The 24355-nt window shown below is 43.3% G+C and overlaps 1 protein-coding gene and 1 long non-coding RNA gene across 2 annotated transcripts in view; one reads left to right on the top strand and one right to left on the bottom strand.

Annotated features, from left to right (window-relative positions):
- The window catches only part of ror1 (receptor tyrosine kinase-like orphan receptor 1), a 157052-nt gene that overhangs the window by 113177 nt on the left and 19520 nt on the right, over nt 1-24355 (bottom strand). The gene's annotated exons all lie outside the window — the stretch shown is intronic.
- On the top strand, nt 18250-20061 carry LOC132469248 (uncharacterized). Its single transcript, XR_009528383.1, has 2 exons — nt 18250-19010; nt 19852-20061. It is a non-coding gene; the product is annotated as an uncharacterized LOC132469248 (long non-coding RNA).

Here is a 24355-nt window from a genome sequence, read left to right as displayed (position 1 = left end):
ACCCTGTGTTGAACCAGATCAAACCTACAGGGCTAACTAGATTGAGTTTCCCCATTCTGTGACCCCCCATCTCCAGTGAGAGACCAGCTGGTAAGGTCTAGGTTGCACCCGACCGCCCAACCCCATTAGGCCGGCACGCAGCAAGAATTAGAAGCATTACTGACAGCCGTTATGCACTTGATCGGTTGTGAGAGAGTGAGAATCGACAAACAGTGGTCAAGGCGAACGGTGGAGACGCAGAAGCTGGTCGAGGGCGTGGTTTGGAATTTTGCTCGAGTTATTGATGGATCAATGGATTGAGAGCCAGCCTTTCACCACATCTTTGCATATTCGTTTCCAAAACCCATGTGAGCCGAGACCGTCGAACAGGGAGGCATAACAGTTGATCTCGGTCATCTGTCAGCGATACGTGAATGCTCACCTGGCTCGAATAGTTGGTGGAAGGACCTTTTTCTCCATCGCTCTTCGGGCTCCGATTAAAAATATAAATAAAGACATCCTCGATTTCAAAACTCTAATTCAATAACATACCCCTGTGTACGTCGGCGCCAGAACATTTTCAGAATGCGCTACTTGTTTGGAGCTTAAGCTGAAAAGTAAAATTCCACAGGGTCTGGAAATGAGGAGCTATACATTGGGATGATGAATAGACAGGAGTGGTACCGGCGGGGGGGGCTGAATAAGAACTCTGTGAGCCGCACAAACGCTCCGTAATGACGTGTAAATAGAGAGTTACGGCATGGCGGAGGAGGAAGAACTCAAACGCCCGGTCGGAATGATTTGTTGTTGTTGCTTTTGATAAGTCATTGGAAGTGTCAGCGGGGGAGGCTGACACGTTGCGGTTAGTGTCACCCGCGTGTCAAACCCTCCTGTACAGAGCACCCGTGTACTGGAAGAGAGGAGGGCTGTTTGGTTATTCTGTGGAGGACAGGCAGCAGCAAGCAACGTGCTAAGTTCAGAGTTCACCTTGCTGCCATACCTCCAGGGAAACGGCGGTATCGATACAGGTTTCTCTTCAACCCTCCAGGTAGCAACCCCTCGATTCTTCGGCACTTCGGATTTTTCCATACATAAACTTCCATATCCAGCGCATTACAACATTGCGTCTGTGTGAAATCAGCTGTGAGGGGAAAGGAAAGCCAGGACGTCTTCAGCCACGCACAGCGATGGCCGCGAGTGCCTCATGAGTGTTCTTTGGTGAAGACAAGTGCATCATGGGACTCAAAGGTCTGGTCATATCGGGGTTGGAGGGTGGATGCTTCGGCTGTCAGCGCCGCTGCCACAAACACTGTCTGAAAACCCCCAGACATTACATTCCCTACTCCCGACATACTCAGATAAAACATCAGCATTATAACGTGCACGGCAGCCGCCGTGAAACCAGAGAGGGAGGGAGAGGGACAGAGAGATAGAGTGAGATGGAAGTCTTCAGAAGCCATGACATTGTGTTATTTTTCCCTTGCGTAGCACCAAACAGATTTATATTAATCTGAAAAACAGGAGACCAGCTCTACATTGCTTTAAAGTGGATTTCTGGGTTGTGGTGGTAAGAATCTGTGCGAACAGAAGCAGAGTCACTATTCAAATCTGCATTGAATTGTTAAATTGAACAAGGCCAGCGTTTGTTCCTGCCACAAACACGAATTTTGGGTACAAAGATGTACGGTTAAAATAATATTTGCATCGAAAATTATTAATACTCAACGCAAAACGAATACACTAAGTTGAGACATCCTGTGAGAACCTATATTAAACACAGACACTTACGCCAAGACATTTGTATTATAATCTACAGAGAAAGCAGCCCCTTTCTAAGTTAATGCATAACTCTTGGAAACTGCCTCTTTATAGCGGGAGAGAATGATAAGTGATTATACTTAAATATGGCCAGCATTGTTGAGTCTCGGCCAGTTTGCCCATTTAAAAAAAGCTAATACGAGGGTTGTACGTGTTCCTCGGCCAGGGACCAGAATGAGACGTTGGGTCTCTTGCCCTCATTCCAGACCCATGAAAATATATTTCTTCACTTGTCATGTGGGAAAGCATCCCACCAAACTCTTGGCTTGCAACCCGCATTTCCAGAGAGCAACCTTTAAGTACCCCCCATCCCATGTCTACCGAGCATGTCTGAAAAGATCTTAAGTCTGTCATGGAAAGGAGCAGGGGGAAAGAAATGGGTTTATAGAGGGAAATGGGGCCAAATCGGTTCAGGCCTTGCCAGGCTCTGGCAGAAAGTCCCTGGTAATATACAACAGGAAAACAGTGAGTGCTCGATGATATATTCATATTACACAGTATTGCAAACTGTACTTTGGATGATGCGCCGGTGTGGGTGAAAGACTGCTTATCATGCTTTGAGACTTTTTTTTTGTTGTAACATTTCAAGTTTTTATTATTATTTTAGTTTGTGTGTACATGTGGGTGGGGAAATGGAGGGTTACTAATGTTGTAATGCCTATTTTGTGAATAATTGAAAAAATACGCATCACACCCATACGCCCCCATCCAGCCCCTCTATCACTTTCCCACTACAAAACCTCCGCAGTGACTGTAATAAGCGGGCACAGTGTGTTGTAACTCAACGTTTGCATTTTGCGTTTGAGCGGTCAGGCATGGAAACGCTCACATGGTGATTTAAATGAGGTTTGTTAAAATAACGAAATAAATAAACAACCCGTCTTCCGCTGCACTGCTAATTTCGACGCAGGAGGCAACCAAACAAAGAAGAAAAAACACAGCCCACAAAAAAACAACAATGTTTGTTTTGAATAGCAGCTGCTAAAGGGAAACAGAGAAAACAACAAGTCCACTTTTAATTTCGGGGGAGTAGCCTTTTGAAGCTGCCTGTGATTGAGGCGGTTGTGTGGTCAGCTGTAATGGTGGCCTGGGTTCTTGGAGCCGTTTCCCTCATCAGGCGTCGCCCGTCTGCCTTTCCATGTGCTCAACTTCTTGCGGTCTCCGCTGCGGATTATGGCCCTAATCAAATCACCATCACCCTTTCATCCCTCCGATACGCTGAAAATCTAATGCTGTGTCCTTTCTGATTTACTATTAATATGCTGTGAGTGTGTGTGTCTGCGGGAGCACAAGAGAGAGAGAAGGGGGGGTGGAGGGGGGGGGGGGGGGGGTAGCACTGAGAGGGGGAGTGAGAGTAAGGGGGGCGGAGAGACAGACAGACATACAGACAGACAGAGAGAGGCCTCTCTGGCTAAGTGGAGAGTGAAATGAAGCAGAACGGTGCCATAGCAGATTAATGTTGAGTTAATATTGGCCGATTTTATGCAACTGTGGTTAAGAATGATGCATCTGTATGGGAGACCCTTTTTCACTCTGACCAAGGAAGGGCTGGGAATAGGCACACTCACACACACACACACACACACACACACACACACACACACACACACACACACACACACACACACACACACACACACTTGGCCTAACTCTTTCAACAGTTGCAGTGACAGTCTGCAGGTTTCAGACTTCAGGGTCCAACTAAAACAGCAGTGAGAGAGCCCTGTGTGTTTTATTCTGTGTGTTTACATGGGTCTGTATTTACGTGGGCATGTATATGTGTATACGTGTGCGTGCGTGCGTATCCGTTTGTGTGTATACGTGTGCGTGCGTGCGTCTGTGCTAGTATTGCAACAAGCTGAACTGACTGAGGCAGGCGCAGCAATGTCAACAAATTATGAGGCGATGCAAAATCAAACAGACTTCAGGGTCCTAATGTGCGTGTGAGGTTGACAAACACTAGTCATGAATACACTGTCTAAACCAACTGTCTCCAAATGTTTTGGAATTGGTGACCCACTGAATGTTGAGTAAATCATTTTCAATGATATTAAGTGGATAATGATCATAGACTTTATCAATAAATACTGACCGTATGTTGCGTGTTTAGTTTAATATGAGCGCCATCACGACTGATAGGCAACAAACAACCAAGATGGCTGGAGGAAAGGATGGCGCCTCGATGCCTGAAGGCCAAGCCTGCACCACATTCCCACCTCACAAAACATTCTGAGGTGGTCAAATTGTCTTCCAAGCATGTTTCTTCATCATATTGTTGTTTGGTGCGAAATCAATCAATCAATCCTTTATTTGACTAGGTAGAAATAAAAATCACTTTTTACGAGAATGACCTGGCCAAGAAGGCAGCACCATGATAAAATAAACACAATCAACTGTCACATACAATTCTCACAAACCACACTCAGCACCAGTCAATGTACAGTACAAGATAAGGGACACGACTATGTATGAAAATAAAAAAATGTTTACAGTTCAAATAAAAATAAATAAAAAGTGACAGACAAAATGAATACACCTGTGTGTTATCAAAAGTAGAAATTTAAGAGCAGTTGCATTTTCCGAGAGAACTCTTTCCTGTCCTTCAGCGTTACTTTGAATTCTCCTAGGGTAACCAGCTCTGACAGCTTCAGGTGCTTTTGTGCAGTGTTCCAGGCAGAAGGCACAGCATATTTTAAGGCCTTTTTCCCTAGCTCAGTTCTAGCCCTGCGTACCAACATCTGTAACACATCTCTGGAGCGCAAACCATAATTATCTTTGTTTGCAGACACGCATACACATAAATAGGAGGGGACCAGTTCAATCAAATATTTATATAGCTCCAACGTGTTTATTAGATTGAGCTGAGATAGCTTACATGCAATAGTCCCCTGCAGTCACTGAAGTATGGACGGACATATACTGATGTTGGATGTTGAGCAATCAGTAGGCACCCGCGGTGAAAACCCGTTCAGGTATTTTCAGAAGGGGAAAGCTGGATTGGAAAAACCCAATACACAGTCTTTTGATATTATGATTACTGATGTTGTTGTTGTTTGAGTTTCCGATTTGGAGCCAGTGTGAGCACGGGATTGAACCCATACGATGTGATCCGGATCGCTTTCAGCCACATGGGGGTCCTCCCCATAATCAGAACCAGTGCTGACACATTCAGACCAGAGGCCTCACGGGTCCACCCTGAGCGGACTTCAGTGACATTCCACCACACCTTACCCCTACTGATAACCTCCCCCCCCCCCCCCCCCCCCCCCCTCCCATGTTCCTCTTCGTAACCCCCCCCCCCCCCCCTTCTGTGAGCTGGAGATGCCTGGCTTTGATTAGAGCTTGGATGTCAATAACTGCCTGTTTGGAAAAACACACGCCCTCTTCCATGGGCCCGCGTACAAAGGGGAGAGCAGGATAACACACACACACACACACACACTCAGTCAAGATGAAACCTAATAAGTTATTATGACATGCTTCCCAGAGGTGGCCATGGAACGCTGCAGTGCTCATGTGCAGTCCACATGCTGAGCCCCTCACCACAGCCCCCACTCGCATGGCATTCATTGACAGCTCATAACTCGCTGTGATCAGAAAACCACACAAGGTATTGTTTCCAAGTCTATCGGTCGCAATCATGGAAACAAAAGTGTGTGTGTATGTGCATGTTCTACTTGTGTGTCAGTTCATGTGTGTGCGTTTGTGTGTGCGCGTGTGTGCATGTGCGCATGTGTGTGTGTGTGTGTGTGTGTGTGATTCATATAAGATGGAGAAAGTGTTGCTAGAAGACAGAGAGAGGAGGAGCTTAGGAACAGAACCAGAACAGCGGGGGGGAATGATAAATGGATGTCGGGCTATGCATGAGAGGTTGGATCATTATCTATATCATTTATCTTATTGACTCATATTGTTTCTATTGCTGCACTTGGCGCAATTATGCCTACAGCACCACTGTGCACCTTGAATAGCAAGAGGCCAGAGACAAGGCATCTCTCTTCATATTGAAAGTAATGGCCTGGCATCCAGGATCCTTGTTCAGGTGTGTGTGTGTGTGTGTGTGTGTGTGTGTGTGTGTGTGTGTGTATCTGTTTTTCCCTCCTAGTCTAGTAATAATATGTACCTGAGACACAGACAGACAGACAGACAGACAGACAGACAGACAGACAGACAGACAGACAGACAGACAGACAGACAGACAGACAGACAGACAGACAGACAGACAGACAGACAGACACAGCAAAGCTGAGCAGTAATACGGTCTGCACGCACGCACACACACCCACACCCACACACCCACACCCACACCCACACACACACACACACAGCTTTATATCCATCTCTTAGTTCAAATGTCAAACATTTTGTAACTAAAGGACTTTGTGAATAATGATATGGATGAGGGTCAAGATCGTCATGAACAGAGGCAAAACTTTTGTACAATTGTGAAGATGAAGGTGTCACATTTTATTTAGAATAAAATGTGTGCATAGAGTGAAGTGGGAATGTGTATACGGGCTCCAGACTAACTTTTTTCTTGGGTGCACTGGTGCGCCTAAATTTTTAATTTGGGTGCACCAGCACGTATTTATGGTGCACCCAAGTTTTGAGTTGTAGAGGGGGGGGGGTGGGGGGGTTGGACCGTGCCTGCCTTGCGCTGAGTTGTTGAGGGGGGGGGGGGGGGGGGGGGGGGGTTGGACCGTGCCTGGCTTGCGCTGAGTTGTTGAGGGGGGGGGGGGGGGGGGGGGTTGGACCGTGCCTGGCTTGCGCTGAGTTGTTGGGGGGGGGGGGGGGGGGGTGCAACCCGGGCAGCTGCACCGGTTGCACCGTCGATATTTACGCCATTGATTAATAATATCTTGACCATTAAATAAATGCCTTAAATAAATGCAGAATCTGTATCTCTCATAAAGAATATCGTCAGACAATGCCAAGGGATCGGTTCTGTCCCGAAAAACCCTCTGTCTCCGGAGAGACGCCTGTACGATAAGTGCGCCGAGGTCCATGGGAACACCCACAAATGGTGACGCCATTATCGGAGGAGGGGCTAGGAAGCTGCGCACGCTGATATAAGCAGCCGATCTCCGGGTAGACTTGCTGAAAAGCTGCTCCTGACCAGGTTTGGTTGCGAGCGTAACGCCCCGTGCCCACTACCTCCGTCCGTTGACTGATCCCCATTGACTTTGAATGGGGACAGACGCGCAATGCATTGTGGATCCGTCCGTTCCGTTGGAGCCTTCGGCCGTCAGAAAGTTGAAAAATGTTCAACTTTTTCGGCAGCGACGGATCCGTCATCCAATCAGATCACGTATGCAAATTTAAGCACTGTGACGCGACTCGGGCTCTGACGATACTGGAAAGCGGGAAAGCGGGTCATCTTGCATCGCAACAAGCAGGAAGTAGCGGGAAGAACCCGGCGAAGCGATTTGATTGGCTGACGGATGCCTCTGCAAAGACTACTCCCCCATCTGTCAGCCACGCCTTCCCACGTCCGTTGACTGACGGAGGTAGTGGGCATGTAGGGTCAGTCACCATGGTGATACAGCGACGCTTAAAGAGATCGACTTTCATGGTACAGCTAACCCAGGCTTTCAGCTCAACATACCTCGCTAACCCTCTAATCGAGCTTCGTAGTACAGGCCCCTGGATTGGGCTTCGTGGGTTTGTTTACCGGCGTTGCTATTGTTACGGGTCTTGCGTGTTCCAACGGTTTATTAGGTGTCTAATAAATCGCTGTCTAATCAATACTTTATTCACTGCCTCTTCCGTGGTTATTACAATATTATGAATAGACTGCTCTGTAAAAAAATAAATAATAATAATTATACCAGATACATTTTCAGTCGCACCGGTGCGCCCAAATAAAATATTTGGTCGCACTACCCCGAATTCTAGGCGCATGTGCGCCCAAATTAGGCGCACTCTGGAGCCCTGGTATATAAGCCTTGGATTATTATTATGGTGACACACACACACACACACACACACACACACACACACACACACACACACACGTTTATGTGTGAACAGACAGATTACACGTGTCCAGGTACAAAAGCCATTTGCAACTCAATGGGTGCTGCTACACTGAAAGCCTGTGTGTGTATGTTCATGCCAGAAGAGCCAATCCTCAGTACGGCCCTACATGAGTGTGTGAGACGGACCTTGAGCCTCCTGTGTTTATAACAGACTATGGGTGGCCAAACATGTTCCAATCATTCTTAGAGAGCGAAGAAATGTATGTGGCAAACCATAGATAAACGTGTAGGTTGGCTCCACAACGTTCGGCTTCCAACAAGATGCGATTTTTAATTCTGTCAAAAGCTCAGACTGAAAATCACCTTTCGACACACATGGATCACACCATGAATCTATAAACAATTTACAAAAATAAATACATTTGAATGAGTCCGGGTGTGTTGAGCAGAGTTGCCACAAAAGTAATCTGATTACTGATTACTCGATTTTAAAAGTAACTAAGTTAGATTACATTACATTATACGTTTTTATGCCGGTTTTGCCAATACTCACTTTATTGGAAGTGCAACGTTAACAATGCATCTCCTGACAATTTAAGTTAAACTTAAAAACAATTTCCTGAAAAAATACATACAATTAAAATATGCTTTTCTGAATTCATAACATAAACATCTCTATAAAATATAAAATAAAGACTGTGTTTCTTGACCTGACAGTCTTTTTAACATGTTTTATGAACACTGAACCTGCATCAGAGTGGTTTGACAAAACAAAACGGTGCATAAGTGTCTGCCGCAGATTCTCCTACATGCCAATGCAGCCTTATTGCGCTCCAATTTTTTCTTCAAATTTGATGTAGTGTCCTTGAATCTAGAGAGCTAAACAAAAACCTAAATAAAGTAGAGCAAAAAAGAAATAATAATGATTATATTCTCATCTTTAGCTGACACAAACTCAAAATAGTGTATTTCCAGCAAGAAAACGCGCCATTGGGGTTTACGTTTGTGCGTGGTATAGCCTACAAGATCAAGACTTCTTGTATAGAGCCCAGAATTTTGAGCTACGCCTCTGTGTGAATGTAGAAATCCTTGCGTTGGGGTCTCTGTGTGTATCCGAGCCCCCCCCCCCCCCTAAATGGCCGATCTCCCGGACGTCCTGCTGAGCTCTAAGTCCACTGCCGGCCCTTCTTCCTCACAAAGAGGAACAAAACCGAAAAGGGGGTCGGCTGTGCGGTAATGAGCAGAGCCACTGTTCGGCATTGGCCAGGGTACCCCGCTCTGCCCTGGCCAGAGTTCAGAAGCTAATGAAGAACCCACCAGAGGCCTTTCTGCAACTCTAAAAAGGGGGTCCTTGTCTTCCAAGAGAATCATGAAAGATCTTCCAGCGGGGGATCAGCTTCTCGTGCTAGCGGACTGCGGGGCATTGTGCGTTTCATACGATGTGATTGGTTTGTTAGTTACCAAAATGTTAAAAAGCGCTTTTATGTATACTGAGACATATATATACATATTTTAAATCAATTGATAAAATATCGAGTGTAACTAATTTATGACTAAGATATCTGTTCAACTTGACAACGTTTTGCCAGATCAAAAATGAGAGCCCCCTTTCACACAGAACCCCACAAACAACCGCATGCCTCACGGATGGCCTCGTTTGGGGAGGGGGGAGTGTCGTGTCTCCCCTAATAACATACCAAATCCATCAAGGTGCCACCGCCTCGGGCGCCTCTGCTTGAAACAAAGGGGTTTTAATGAACAGCATCAGTGCTAGAGTGAAGCTAGGCAGACGGCGGCGCACACTGCGTCCTTTCACAGAGCCCTGTCCCGAAGACGTCGCCGGCCACAAGAAAACTTCTGGGGGGGGGGAGGAGGAGAGTAGAGAGAGAGAAAATTGTAATCAATGGTATTAAACAGAGACGGGAGACACAGACTGCTACTGCAACATGAAATCGACATTAGGTGTTGTTTCTGGAAAAGTCTGACGTCTTTAGATAATCTTTTCAGTACACGTTTTTTGTCCTCAACTGATTTATACATGTGTTGGACATTTTTTGCTTGCTTCATTGGCATTTCTTTGGTTCTATTGCCAAGAAGAAAAACGGGGTTCCACCTGTCAGTTTGGGAAACACAAATCAAAATGAATGAGAGGTCCACTCAGCAAAAACAGAAATGTAGTTTCTTGTCAGGGTTGTACATGTCAATTTTTTGGTCAAAATGTGCATCTTAAAACCAAAAGAGATTACCAAAAAACCCATCACACTAAGGCTGCTTGATTATGGAAAAAAATCATATACACGATCAATATTGAATTCACGATTATTCTAACGAATATTTTTGAATTTGAAAACATGATGAAATCATTCAGCATGTCTCTCTCAAAAAACCCTTTGTAACTGAGAACTTTGAAATTTCGCCTTAAAAAAATACACAAAATGGTCAAAAATGAAAATGTTAAATAAAATAACGCAGAAATATGTACCCAGCTGTTCTGATTTTTTTTAAATAAATATTAGTTTTGTGATCGCTAAAATCGAGATCACGATCAAAATCGATTAATCACCCAGCCCTACCACCAACCCATCATATCCTAAATGACCAACAGACCAACAGACTAACAGCACACACACACACACACACACACACGCACACGCACACACACACACACACACACACACACACACACGACACACACACACACACACACACACACACACACACACTAAAGATGCATTAATACAATTGATAAATTAATCAATTAATTAAAAAATGGATACATGCAGAGGAAGATAAAAAAAAAACAGGGGAGCGAGATCGATAGAGGGAGAGGCGTGTGGTGAGATGATTGGAGAGGAAGATAGAGGGAGAGAGCCCAAAGTTGTATTAAACATACAATATCAATTCTTTGTTACATTTCTGATGTGATATGGTATTTTCCCTTACTTTTCAATCTGCTTTCTTATAACTTTCAGTTCTTGGTCCTATTTTCAAGGTACATTTCAAGGTTCCCTGGGGAACTGTGACACAAAGTCTTCTGCTTAGTATTAATTGCGTATTATCTTATTACATCCCACTTGCGGGATTGTGACCTCCTGGGATTGACCTGCACACAGAGCACAGAGAGAGAGAGATGTGGCTTATGGGAAGGGTAAGACTGGATATTAGCTCCTATATATTGGTTTTCCTCTTGGTCCAAAGCAGGCTTAAAGTAAAAGATTTTCCTTTCGCTGAGATTGCGAATGGAAGAATATTTTGAAACCAATAAAATTGCATACTTCTAAGTACTAATCTTGGTCTGAATTGTATAACTAAATGCCCTTTTGTGCTGTTAATATACCAGATCACTTAAGCAGGCTGGTGTACGCTGGTTTTCCAGATCACTTAAGCAGGCTGGTGTACGCTGGTTTTCCAGGCCATGGTTGACGAGGAATCCTAAAGCAGTCAGAGGTCGGATTTAATGGTCTGATGTGCTCTTTGCTCAGTTCCCCGTAACCCTCTTCATATTACACACACACACACACACACACACACACACACACACACACACACACACACACACACACACACACACACACACACACACACACACACACACACACACACACACACGGCTGACTTTCTTTTATGATGAGGCCTATCAGCAAGCAGGGGCCCATCTATTCATAGTCAACTTTTGGTTAATTGCCAAAGTATGACACAATGCTTTCTGTGTAGAACCACACACACAAACACACACACTTACGCAGACAAACCCATCTTCTTGGCCTCTGACCTGTCAGCACACCAAAGGGCTCCTTTGTGTTGTGCCAACGTGCTAGCCAGCCTTCTCCACAGGAGGGTGTCTCCTTAACACACGGCAGGAGCTCAGAGCTGGGCCACAGAGCTGAACACTGACCCCACAGTTCCAGAGAGCTCCCTCCCAACATTCTGGATCGTTTAATAAATCCAGTCTCTTATCAACCCTCACCACAATCTTAAGTCACCCAAGATGTCCGACCAACAATGTATAATAATAATAATCAACAATAATTCATAAACAGACTTGCGGTGAGGCACAAAACAAGATGGCAGCAAGACACTGAGCTCTGACATAAAACCCTATTTATTTCGGGTTCAGTCTGTCTCATAGACATTAGTGAAGATTTAATTTGAATAAATAATTAACTTGAGACATGGCCTGAAAAAAGTATTCAAGTGCAATTAAAAAACAAGATTCCAGCAGAGGACACCAAACTAGCGGTACTCCTGAAGAAATAGCTATGCTTATCAACCATGCGATTGCCACAGAGATGGAAGCTCTGTGAGAAAAGGCTCTAGTTAAAAGTTTTTGACCTCGTCCTTAAGCATTGCAAGAGCCTGACAAGGCTATTTTGGGGATTAGAATAGTCTTAACTATATAGATTCAGGGGTTTGACCAGGTGTTCTGTTTTGTTATGCTTGTATATTGATACGACTGTCTATATGGGAACCACTTCAACTTCTTTGTTTTGCTTTGTTTTTGTCATGTTAAAAATTAAAAAAAAAAAAAAAACGTTATTTGTCCCCAGGGGGCAATTGAGGGCACCTAGCAGCAGCATTGTTGCTAGGTGCAGGGCCATGTCCAAAAAAAATAAAAAAATAAACAATAACAAAAATACAGCATTGCTACCTGGCAGACAATACACACAAGCACAGGTGTCTACAAATACACACATTTAAATACATATGTATAAAATATGCAAAGTGCATGTTTATAAATGGAGAACTGACTCTTAAAAGTGTACAGTGTGTCAAATATGACATAAATATATAGTGCAATCAGTTAATAAATACCATGCTGGTTATAATACATTTGAGATGAATTGAGGCGAGGGGGGGGTTAGTGTTTAGTGACATTTACATAGTTTTTATAAACCTATTGTGGAATCAGCTGAAGGTATTCGTACAAAAGGAGTTATGGTATTAATGAGACGTAGCATAAATGTATTAATTGAAAGGATTGGCTCAGATAATGAATGGCTTTTTGCTCTGTGTCCATTCAGGTCAAAAAAGTAGCATTCATTAGCATATATGCCCAAACTAAATTCAACACAGAATTCTTTCCCTCTCTTACTTCACAATAATTGAACTTAAGTGATTACAATACCAACTATATATTGGTTTGGATATGAATGCTTCTGTAAACAAATGCAATGATAAATCTTCTTCCACTCTCGCAAGTTCTCAAGAATCTTTATAAAGGACTTAATCTTAACTGATATGTGGAGGGTGCATAATCCATCTGCTAAAGACTATGCCTTCTTCTCCACAAGACCCAAAACTTAAACCTAGATGTATGCTCGATAGATCAGTCTACCAGCCTACCCAGTGGACTGTGTTGCTCATCTATCCTTCATATATCTGGGTGGACACACCCACTTGTGATGTCACTATGAAAATCATTCCTTCCCTGTGCCAAACGGCTTGTACCAGCTAATCACACCCACACCTGGTGGCATGACATGAGCCCTTTAATACCCTTGAAGAACTAATGAGAGCACAATTGTATGGATCCTGCTGTACATCTCCTAAATGATGATTCCAACCTTTCCCTTACGGAGAAAACCCGCAGCTTTCTTACTGTGCAAGATGACAAGTGTAAATGGTGCACGACCAAACACAATTTTAATGTGGACCAATGATATCTAGCTTAAAAGATCCTTTGACTAAATAGGGATGCTATATTTGCTGTACCGGTTGTTTTTAGATGTCTGTATTACTCTGATGGTTGGTTGGTGAAGGGGAGGAGGGTGGAGAGAGGGGTGGGGGGAAGGGGGGCAGAGGGATAGTTGAGTTAAACTATTAAAAAGTATTAGGCAACCTGTTGTATTATCTGTAACTTGACGATGTTGCAATAAAAAAAGAATGAGAAAAGAACAAATAATTCAAACAAATAAATACATACATACATACATACATACATACATACATACAATACATACATACATACATACATACATACATACATACATACATACATACATACATACATACATACATACATACATACATACATGCATAAATAATAGTATGAATATGAATAATAATATATTCAATGATATTCATTAAAAATTAAGAGAGTTCAATGTAGCAGATGATTAGTGAATTAAAAACTTAATGCACTAATCATATATTATCAAATTGGCCATAAAATAACAAATAAACCTGAAGTGCGTAAGCCAAACACTGTTTGCATCTTTCTCTCACAGTTGACATCCATTGAAATTAACCTTAAAGCTGTTGCTGGTTTTTCCGAACAAGAAACGTGGGTGTTTAATGTCTTTGTCAACACTCAGGGAAACAGAGAGGGGCCTGGGTCTTGTGAGAAATTAGTAGAAAGTCTACATGCCCCCCTGAGTGATGGGTCACTGCCACCAAACCCCCCCCCACCACCCCCCCCCCCCGTCCAGGGAGGTGACCCTCCCGCCTCCACCACAACCATCAAGCCCCCTGGATGATTTGTAATTGCACAAGTCTAGCCCAGGAGCCTGGGTGAAGGAAGTAGCACAGGAAGTGGTTCAGATGCAGCCATTCTGTGGCAGTGTGGAATGGCCTCTCTCTGGATCAGGAATATATGGACTTAACGGGTAGTCGTTTCTGACACCACTCATTGAGTATGGACTGTGCCATATTGGTTTGTTTTGGTCGGGAAGAGTCCTTGAGGAAACTGTGACAACTCAAAAGGAAATGCATTGTAAACACCACCTGGCTGGTAGCGGAAATTAATGTAGAACTAACAATGACACGCATACATTTATTATGCATGAAGATTCCCCCCCCCCCCCCCCCCCCCCCTGATGATGAAAATGGCGCCACATTGGACTTCCCCTGGACCCACCCTCGCTCAGTCAGTTCATCCGGGGTCCTCAACGTGTTAACCCTCTCTTGTCAATGGCACAGAAACGTGGAAGCTGCCAAAACGTTGCAAAGGTTTCACGTCGTATTATGACACTGATAAAGGATCTAGGTCTCTGCCAGCCACAGTGCTCCTCCAATGGGAGTTAAGCCCACAATGTATTTTCTATTCATCTAAAACCTATGTGAGCTCATGTTCCCCAGGTCCCTGACTGTCTGGTTTATATCTAGGAAGGGGGGGGGGGGGGTCACAGAAATGCTGCAAGCCTCACACATATGGCTCAGGGTTTCTGCTTTGAATCACGGCCAACAGAACATTTCTTTACATCTACACCCCACCCCCACCCCTCCCCCCACTGCATCTATTGACGCAGACAGACGGACGTGCGTGAACGGATAATTCACTGTCGCCACGAGAAGCCAAGGGGTTACACGGGCCAGCGCGGGCATGCACCCGGTTCAAAGGTTCCTGTCCCATTCGAGGCGCTGAGCAGTATTGTGTCAAACGCCTGGAGGAGGACGAATTTTATCAAAAGTATTATTATCTCATCCTGCATTCATTTCTTATCCTAGAATCTTTAAACCTTTGCTAGCTCAACCAAGTCCTGAACAATACACTTGCATGGTGGTGCATTTCTGCTCTGCCAGGACATAGAAAAAAATAACATCCAAAGAAAACAAAGGAAAATACTGGACGCGTTGATTCAGCAAAGCTGAGCAGTAGTCAGGTCTGCATGCACACACACACACACACACACACACACACACACACACACACACACACACACACACACACACACACACACACACACACACAGCGGTCTCAATAACACCAAACACCTCATTAGCTGGATAGAGACTAGCCAGACCACCACGGGGCGTAGCAGCCATTGGTAATGCAGGGCACCCTAAGCAATGCAGGAGGAAAGTGAGATACTGGTGAGTTTACAAAGGACTTCAACCCTCACCCCCCCCCTGCCCCCCCCTCTCAGCAGGAGATCGGCATTCCATGCGGGCTGCTCCTCTTTGTCCGGGTGTGTGCCCCTTCCTCTGCCCCACAGACCCAGAGCCAATCTTTCCTTGTCTTCCTTTTTGGATCTATCAGAAGTGGTGCGGGGGGGGGGGGATAAAATGCAAAATTTCAACTTGATCACCGGCCTGTTTTTGGGTTGTTTTTCAAAGGAACTAACTCACAAGGCCAGAATGAGTAAATTTTTTGCAAAGCGTTAGAAGAAGTTTAGCAGCTCAGTCAGCGGCTCAGGTAGTATCTGCCTCAGGGTAGGAGCTTTCTGAGATGCCACTGACCAGCTCCTAACTAGTCGACGCTGATTAGGCCTAAAAAATTGTTTTGTTTGGTTCCTGTTTCCGACCGACCCTGTCAATTTATGTGCGACCCAAATGATTTTATGAGCTTTAAAAATAAAAAATAAAAAGAAGCTTTTTTTTATTTTTTTTATGCAAACTATAATCACGTCTTGGTACAGCACCTCTTCATTCTGTACAAGGATGAGCGAATTTTCTCGTTTTTTAATGAAAACAACCTACCTATCATTCGCTGCCGCTGGAAAAAATTAAATAAAATAATAAAATAAATTCCCTACCTACCCATGACCTCAACTGACAACCAACAGGAACCAATTTTTTTTTTTTTTAGGCCTTAGATACGTTGAGGCACGATATGCGTGAGTACGGCATATGATTAAGGCGGGATATGACGTGAGTAGAACTCGACACAGCCACAACATAAACAGCGGCAATTTTAAAAAAGCAGACGGAGACAAGCAGATGATCAAGCAAGAATAAATAAAAATAAAACCGCAAGCGGTGATTAACAGGGTCCGAGCAAAATGAAAAGTCAAGAACACATGGAAGATAAATAAATATGACATAATTTTGGAGGAAAGATGTTGATAGTCCCCTTATTGCATACTGTGCCTTGGCTTTCAGGTGACTGGGCTGCAGAGCAATGCTGAATGTCATGTTCAGCATGTTCGTAACTAATCGGGATTCAAACTCTCAAACTAAGGATCACCAGCACAAGGCATTATCCCATTGAGCCACTGACATCTAGCCTCATTCACATGGTGAAAATGTCTATTGATAAGCACACACCATCCAGAAAACTCCAAGCAAACATTTCTCAAATGAATTAAGCGCTTTCTTAAAAGCATATACCTGAAAAATCGTTGAAATTCTGGGGAAATTTAACATTTGTTGCCAAGAACACTAACAGAAGAAATATTCATGTGACAGAGCTCATTATGAAGGAAAAATGGTTAAGGAAGGAGTTTCCCTTAATGCCATGCTGTGTCTTGGCAGACCGATTCTTGGAAACTAATGAGCCGGAATGTTGATTGCCTGATGAATTTCAGGTGCTGTTCAATGTTGTGTTTCTTAAATTAATGGCAATGACAGAAGGTCATGTTCAGCTTCTTCATAATGCTCTAATCAAGATTCAAACTCTCAACCTAAGGATCACCAGTACACGGCATTATCCCTTAGAGCCACTGACATTCCTGAACTCCATGAAGCCTCATTCACATAATGAACATGTCGATTGATAAGCACACATCAAGAAAACTCCAAGCACACATTTCACAAGAGAATTAAGGGCTTTCATAAAAGTGAACATTTGCACGGTTAATGGTATCCACCATAGCCGTATGGTAGTTATACAATAACCAAACGGACATATAGGCAAAATGGGTTGAGACTGTGGACGTTTGGCTTTTCTATGAAATTGTGGGAAAAGTAAACATTTTTAGAGCAGAAGACCAGGGTGAAAAAGATGCATCTGATTTGAGAGATTAATATGCAAAAAATTGTTTGAGTCTAGGTCAATCTCATAAGGAGAAATAAGGCTAGTTCATATTTTTTTTTAAATAGCGCCACCTTTGGGTGCAGTACCACAATTTGGGTTTATTAGTAGTGGAGGGCATTGGTATCCACCTAATAATAGTTGTATGTTTTTTTTATACAATAACAAAATGGTCATATAAGAAAAAGGGCTAACTGCTCCAACATTATTGGCCAATATTTCTCAAATGGAACTAAGTAAAACAAATTCTGTTCGATGATTTTTGTGAGGATTGGTCTAAAGATTCTATGTGGCGATTTTGGTGAATTTTTTATTTTTTTGTAGGCAGGGTTTTATAAATGCGTCTGATTCTAGAGATTGATATTCTGAAAGAATATTAATATATTTTGATTCCAGGTCAATCTGGTGAGGAGATATAAGCCAAATTCATGATTTTTTTACAATAGCGCCACCTTTGGGTGCAGTACCACAAATTTGACTTTTACAAATGTGAGGGGGGAAAAAAACGTTACAGAAACAATAGCGGCCCGAGCAGCTTTGCTCGGACCCCTAATAATCGTGCAAGACAAAAAGTGTCGCAGAACGAATTACTTCACATTTTAGCCGCTACAAAGGTTCCTGTATGGGAACAGACATCGAGGGGAACTAAGTGAGTGGGCGTAGCCAAAACACTGAGCCGCTTTCCAAGATGTCCCTCAGTCGAAACGCGCTCATAGTACAAGTCTCATGGTAAGTACTATATATCACCTAGTACATGTCCAATGGTATGTACTATATATCACATACATATCTAATAGGGCTGTAAAGATACGCGTATCGAAACCGAAATCGCGACACTTAAAGCCACGAACCTGTCTCGCGGTGTGAGAAGGCAGAAGCGCGATATGCCCTTTCTAACTCTCCGGTCAAATTGTCTGATTGAAATTTGCTAATAATTTGTCTGAATAATAGTCTGCTGACAGCGCCCCCTCCTATCGATGCCGTAAGTATGCGACGAGATGCCCTCTCTGTGATGACAGCTCTCCGTGGCTACGGAGGATTGCATTTCTCCACAGCCGTCGAAGTCCTCATATGCGATATTAACGACATTTATCCAGAGTGGGCCAAGCGTGAAAAAAATTGCCTGTGTGATCCTGTCTCTATTGTTTTGTGTAATTTGACTGGCAGTTTGTCTGCTTATAGGTCGGAATGAAGTGGCCACCGATTATTGACAGGATGGGTACTTTATTCTACCGGACTCGTTCGCTTCTTCACTAGACACACGCGCTACCGCTCGCTCTCCTCGCTCGTCCACTCACTCGCTGACGTCACTCACACACGCATACGCACGCTGCCATTCTTGCGCACACACATATGCTACTCGTAACACTATGCCTTGTTATTGCGACGTTCAAGTTAGACGTTCATGTTTTTCCCCATCTATTGAAAGTTAGGCTATTAAACATGTTGCATTCTATACGGCCTGATTATGTCATTATTTAAGCTACATAGCCTAATAAGAAGCGCTAATAAGGATATTTGACTAAACCAACCAAACAGTTGAGGTAGGGCTGCTCGATTATGGGAAAAATCATAATCACGATTATTTTGGTCAATATTGATATCACGATTATTCAAACGATTATTTTTGAGTTTGAAAACATGCATTTATTGATACAATCAATTATGACATAGAAACACGTATATTATAAGTATCCAAAATAAAACCTTTTTCGTGTGTAAGTGTACTGTCTGCCACAACATTCTGAATCTAACATTTGATTTTTATAAAACATTTCATGAATACAATATATTAAGACAATCAAATATCACAGAAACACGTATAAGTATCCAAAATTAACTTAACCTATTTAATGTCTAGAGAACAACGGTCCCAGCATTTCTCCATAGCAAAGTTAAAAGTCACAAAGCCATAACAAACACATGGCTAATAAAAATCATATTGTTGTTAAACAGAAATACATATACAAGATGTACTTGGCAGTTCTGCCTTAAAGAACTCTTAGTTAAAGTCTGCTATAGGAGCTTGTTATCGTTCATCAAACTGTAACGTTACTGAAACTTTAGATTCCACGCGGTAGGTCTACTCCAACATGTCTGTCAACAGTCGATGCTGCTGATTGGCGGTTCACTGGCATGTCCCGCCTCCTGCCAACGGCATACTTCCTGATGCAGCACGCCTGTTAGATTGTACTCCCTCTCGCCGCGTTGAATGCTTTCGCATGCGCGTCTCTTTCATAAACTTTCATAAACTCTCTAGGCCTACTTTAAAATGGAAAATGTCAAATTAATCGTTTCAACTCGATTATACGAGTTTGGAGATCGTTTGACCCCAAAATTGATATCGCGATCGAAATTCGATTAATTGCACAGCCCTAAGTTGAGGGTTTTTGCCTACCAGCAAAAAGCATCCTCCAACTGCAATCTTTGTTTATTTCTTCATTAATTTAGCTATACTTTAATAGTATTCTTTCTGTTCAAATCTGTTCAGTGTTCCAAATTATTTGTTATTAAATGTTACATTAAGTTAATTGGTATAAGTGTTGTTCAAATAAAATGCTTTTTAAATTTAAAAAAATCGTGGGATGTATCGAACCGTGGGTCAAAAATCGTGATACAAACCGAATCGTGAGTTTGTGTATCGTTACAGCCCTAATATCTAATGGTATGTTCTATATATCACGTAGTACATATCCCATGGTATGTACTGTATATCACATAGTACATGTCCCATGGTGGAAAAAGTTTCCCAAGAATATGATTGTGCAAAAGGTTGTGTGGAAGGAGATTCAATTGCCAGAAGGAAATGGATCCATATTGTACAAAGGATCTGATCCAAGCCGATATGTTTTTAGTGAAGAAAGGAGTGAAGACTAGTGCGGTTTGTCCTCCACAGACCTCAAACATCTTTGAGGGTAAATCTCTTTTCATTTAAACACAGAATAAACAAAATAAATGCGTATTACCACCAGGATCAATAGGCCAAATTGCATACAAGTACATCCATCATGAACCTATAAAGATATTCAGTTCCCCTACTCTCCCCTTCTCTGCTCACCCCTACTGCGTTGCCCACACTGCCTTCCCCTCCCCACCCTTAAAAAATAACACAAAGGTAAATTATTCTCGGGGACGAATCGAAGCAGAAGAAGATGAAGATGAAGCAGTCCGGCACAGTGTGTAAGTGAATGTTCGGTCCTGCCGAGGAGGACAGGGGGTCTCTGGGTGGAGGCTAGCAGGCTCAACTGTGTTAATGTACTGTTCTGTAGTGTGGTGGTGGTCGAGGTGGTGGTGTGAGGGGCAGCTAGCCTGGCTTGGGATTTACTGTGTTGGAGGGGGGCGGGGGGGGTCAGAATGGGTAGACGGTAGTTAGTGATGCAATGCGGTGTGGATGGAGCTGGATCTCAGTCGTTAAGCGCATGATGACCACACACACACACACACACACACACACACACACACACACACACACACACACACACACACACACACACACACACACACACACACACACACACACACACACACACACACAGGTAAAACGATCATTCTGTGAAAGCTGGGATCCAGACGTGAATCCTATGGGAGATGAAATCACTACGACTGCACAACTGTATTAGTTAGCCTCGCAACACACACACACACACACACACACACACACACACACACACACACACACACACACACACACACACACACACACACACACACACACACACACACACACACACACACACACACACACACACAAAAGGCACTGGTGGTCTCAAAAGCAGGTAGATGGACTCCTCTTCAAACTTGTAGTTAAACAAGCTATGATATAAACGTGTGTGTGTGTGTGTGTGTGTGTGTGTGTGTGTGTGTGTGTGTGTGTGTGTGTTAGCCACCTCTGAGGTCCCGAAAGTCCTCTCCTCCCCCCCCACTCACCCCCATGTGTGCTCACCAGCTCTCCTCTGGCCGGCTGTTTACACAAGGAGGTCATTTTAATCAGGCGAATACCAGGCCACCTAATCTATGGGTCTTTGCCTGAGCATAAACAGAGGATATCCCAGGGCTCAGCCAGAATCACATACCTGGAGTCATGGAAAAGTCATTTCTAGAGCCGACCCGTGCAGTTCTATAATCTTTTGCCCCCTGCGTGCACACCCTTGCTATACTGGTCCCCTCACCTCCGCCCCCCTCCCTCCCTCTCTTTGTCTCAGTGCAACTTATTTCTTCATCCTGGCCTCTTTTCTACCCCTTCTGCTCCATCTTGTTTTTTGGGGGTTTTATCATCTTCTCCCTGTCTCTCCCTGAATAGCACAGCTTTTACTGTAGGTCATTTTCCATCATCCTTACAATAAGCCTGCTTAGCTTGTATAGAGACCAAGAAGCAGGCATACACGTGGCTAAACATGCACAATGCACATAAGTGGCCAATATAGAACTAGAAAATACAATTCCTGCAGAATATACGGTGAGTGCTGTAGTGCAAATTGAGGTTGAAAATATGTTTTAGTAAAGCCACATTGTTTAAGACATAAAGAAATGCTAAATGGCTTAAATGAAGTGAAGGGATTCGAAGAGAGAGTTTAAATGGAGTAAACAATGTAAACATGCACACCATTAAAATTGTGAACAAATAAAGTGAAGAGTTAAACCGATAACTAATGTGATCAAGTTTTCATACATTTGAGATAAAATAAAGAATAGCTGAGCTGTGGCTTATACGAAGCGGGTATGAAATTAAACTATTAAACTGTGATTCTGAAAAAAGTATAAATGATATAGAAAATCTGTAGATATAATTGAAGATACATCTGTGTTGATCTGATAAATGTTTAAACAAAGGTCAACGGTTAAAAATTGACCAAGTTACAAAGTCTGTAGTAGTTGAAGTGTCAGAATGGGTGGACGGCTTTTGCCGCCCTCCCATTTACTTCCATTGTAAAGAATTATATTTTAAAAGTAGAACATCTTTAAAAGTTTTAAATATTTTTAAAAAATTGAGTAAAAGCGCGTGATTCCAAGCTAACTTGAACTTTTTAAATTCGAATGGAGTCTCTGGGGACATTAAAAAACCTAAGTAGAGAACTGGATGCAGCACTCACCTATTCTCACACACACACACACACACACACACACACACACACACACACACACACACACACACACACACACACACACACACACACACACACACACACACACACACACACACACACACACACACACACTAGTGCTTTGACTTTTGCCCAAAAATCATATTCGAAGTTCGTTTGTTTATTAATATTATTATTCGAATATATTCGAATATTTATTAATAATATTACCATTAAATGCCTTCAGTAAGACCTGGGCTGAATACTTAGTACATACTATTTCTGTTCAGTGTCTACTACTTGACCGTACTACACTTGACAGTGTAGTACGGTCTACAGCTATGCGTAGAACGCCTCTGAACGCTTCCGAACACCGCCGAAACTCCACCGGATGTTTGAAGATGACGTATCTCCCCTCAAATGCCGGCAAAATTACCTTGATAAGTTACCTGTTTTCCGTCTTGTCATCGTTGCTATTAAATTAAAAATGTCTCTTTTTACTTAATTACTTACTTTACTTTTTTACTCTTTTTAATGTCTTTTCGCCGCTTTCTACGAAGTCTTTCTAAGCCGCTGTTGGTAGTGTCGGGTCAGCCATCTCTTCTTCGTTCGGTACCAGACTCCGGTCTGGTAAGTCAAATTTCTCCGTCAACGATTTTCGTTGACAATGGACAACAACACAGAGAACACAGTTCGCACGTTGCTGAGTCTGTTCCTTATTTGGATATATGTTTACCGTTTAATGGGAAAGAAGGCTCGTCGCCTTTATTATGTCCGTGGTCGTCGCATGGACTATACGTCATCCAGCTCAGGTTGCGTAGCCGTGCGTGTGCGCGACTGCGCGTGTCGGCTCATTAGCATCTGTACCGTAGCGGCCCGTACCGTAGCAGCACACCTCTCCCAAGTGGCCAAATTGGCCTGGCCTGGCCAGACTGGCCACACTCACACTGGCAGATTTGAGCACGGCTGGCCTTTCATTTTGTATAACGGTGAAACTATTTTATTTATTTTATTTTGTGTAAAGCAGAAGGTTTTTTGCTGTGCAACAAACCTTCTAATCGAGCAACAGAAATAGATAACCATCCAATTAGTCATTCGATTAGTCGACTAATCGATGAAATAATCGCCCGATTAATCGTTTAATAAATAATCGTTTACCCCCAGCCCTAGTAGTGACCTACCGTTGTTTACTGTGGCGGTAGTACGCATTCTGAAACGTTTTCCGTACGACACAATGCGTACTGAGCATTCGGACGCGCTATATTTGTGGCGTACTACAAAATGCATGCTATAAGTATGAGTATTCGGGTTCAGCCCTGGATTGGGCTTTGCAAGGTTTGTTTACCGGCGTTGCTATGGTTACCGGTCTTGCGTGTTCCAACGGTTTATTAGGTTTCTAATAAATCGCTGTCTAATCAATACTTCATTCACTGCCTCTTCCGTGGTTGGTCATTACAATATTATGTATAGACTGCGTCGGGTTCTCCAACGTCTCTCCCTCTTGGCCTGCCTATAACAGGTTCGAATATTAAGGGCTGTCTAATATTCGTTCGAATTTTGATTTATTTTTTGATATTCGAAATTATATTCGAATCACGAAGTTCGGAGTCAAAGCCCTAACACACACACACACACACACACACACACACACACACACACACACACACACACACACACACACACACACACACACACACACACACACACACACACACACACACACACACACACCTCCCTATAGCAAGGGTGAGGCCAGCCATCCAGACCTCTTGTCAACAAGAACGAGGGGAGGAGTGTTTAGGCAGTCT

This window comes from Gadus macrocephalus, chromosome 12, assembly GCF_031168955.1.
Source record: "Gadus macrocephalus chromosome 12, ASM3116895v1".
NCBI lineage: Eukaryota > Metazoa > Chordata > Actinopteri > Gadiformes > Gadidae > Gadus > Gadus macrocephalus.
Note: the sequence above shows the minus strand (reverse complement) of the source record. Positions and strands in the feature narration are given on the sequence as shown.